Genomic DNA, 2326 nt, shown 5'->3' on the forward strand with positions numbered 1-2326 from the left:
TGAATGAATTATTTGCCTAAATTCCTGCTGAGGAACCAATTTCCACTTGCTCTTCACAGGAGATTTGTGGTTCTGCCCGCACCTATAAACCACAGGAACTGTGAAGGAGCTGATATAAAGAGACAGGCCATCTAAATCCCTCCAGTACCAGGAAATGCATTTCAGCACCAGATGTTGCAGCCACATAATTTAAAATATTTTTTAAATTAACTATAATTTAAATAAATTTGAATATAGCTAAAATGACAAATAAAATAAAAATTTAAATAAAATAAATTATAATATAGATAAAATGACAAATAATAGAACTATGCATATAAATAAAAGTATAAAAATAAATAACATTCAAACATTAATTAAAATGGAAATAAAATTAAATAAATAATAAAATTAAATGGAAATAAAATAAATTAATTTAATTTTGAGGAAATACACTGAATGGGTTTAAACAATGCATGTAAAACTGTGCAGGAGTGAAAGCTATTCTAACAGTGGCAGGGTTAAAAGGACACACTGCCATGTCTAAACCCCAGCCTGGGGAAAACAAGGCCAATTTTGATGGATGTAAATCTCATTCTATGCACCTAAGTCATGATAAGTAAAATACAATAAACTTTTACCAGCAAACAAGACAATGCTCTTCTCCCCCAGTGTGCTGCCTCTGGTCTCACAGGAAAGTGCTCCTGACAGGAGGAATCCTTTGTGAGGCAGAACTCCTGCCCAGTCTCCACTCCATCCAGCTGACCTTTAGGCAGAAAGATAATATCAAAAAAAAGTAATGAGAAACTTTGCCTTTAAACAGCTCATTTTTAAAACACTACCCCATAACTTAACATAGCCCATAAATACAACGGTAAGAAGAGCTTGTGGAAAATGGGAGGGATTTCACAAATACAGACTTCTCCAGGCAGCTGCTTTTTGTAGAGAGAGCCATGAGAAAACTGTTTCTTATAGGGATGTCTCCATAACATTAAAAAAAGGGACTTCTTTCCCTAAATAAACTGAAAAAAGACTATTTTAAAAGCAGTAAACTGAAAATTTTAGGTTGTGATTGTTTACGTTATCAATGAGAAAGAAAAAGTTATAAGGAGAAGAGACGTGTGCTAGCAGTTTTGTTCTAATTCTTATTAGTCTTTGTTTTTAGTTGTTATTATGATATATTATGATAAATTTTTTCTTTATATTCTTTTAAAGTTTTGAGGCTACTTTACCTTCCTCCATGTCCTATATCAGAAGAGAAAATAATCAAGTGCTGCAGCAGATGTACAGTTGAGATGGCCACCATACCCAGAGTGTCACCACACAATTCCAGAAGGCTTCAGCCCACACAGAGTAACACCATGGCACTTTAGGAGGCTGCAAGTGGCTGCTGTTTTTTGTCCCTCAGCCCAGCCTTTTATGCCCTCCTGTTGATGCCCTGCCCCTGTGTGCCCTCTGTGTGATTGCTCAGCACCCCTGGGCACCCCATGGCTCCTCACCTTCAATAGCATTCACCTGTCCTGCACAGCTGCAGCCACTGGGGATCAGCCACAGCCCCACTCCCAATCACCACAAACTCTGTGCCCACAACTGCATTCTAGTGAGCACACTAGTCATTAAACAACACTAAACCCACACTATGCTGTGGGGGTTCCAGTTGTGGGTCTCTCTGGATCAGGATTGAAGGCACTTGAGACAGTAGCTCATGTTCAGACTCAGGTGTTTATTATTTCTTATCAGTAAAACAGTCTCACTACTCTGAGTTCTGCAGCTTTCCATTAGAAGGCACAAAATGGCCAACAATCTCTTGGTACAAGATCTTTTAAGACTAAACTATCCAATTAAGAACTGACACCTGGATTATTTTCCCTTTTAACCCAATAACTGATCCCAAAGAGCCCCCATTGTAGACTTTTCTGCCCAATTACCAAATGCCACCTAAACCCATAAAGAAGGAGGAAGAAGAAGCATGAAGGAGAAACCCAGGACAGCACCCTGTGCCCTCCATCTTGCTTCCATTCACAACATACTACAAATCCCAAAACCTGTATTTCTCAGCAAGTGATACACCTACACTGCTCTCTATAATCTCTTTCACACTTTTGTGGATCCTAGCCTATCAACCAGCCTAGGAAACTTTCTCCATGAATGAGGGTCAAAGTCAGTGCTCCCCTGAGGGTCAGGGCACCCCAGAGCAGAGAGAGAAATATTCCCAGTGCCCTGGATTTCCACACCGTACTGACCTGCAATCTATTAAAGCATTAAAATAAAAGCAATTTAAATAATTAAAATGCTTTAAATACTTTCTTTTTATATACTTAATTGAAATACTTTCTTTTTATAGCTT

The sequence above is a fragment of the Melospiza melodia genome, chromosome 6 (assembly GCF_035770615.1).
Source record: "Melospiza melodia melodia isolate bMelMel2 chromosome 6, bMelMel2.pri, whole genome shotgun sequence".
Lineage (NCBI taxonomy): Eukaryota > Metazoa > Chordata > Aves > Passeriformes > Passerellidae > Melospiza > Melospiza melodia.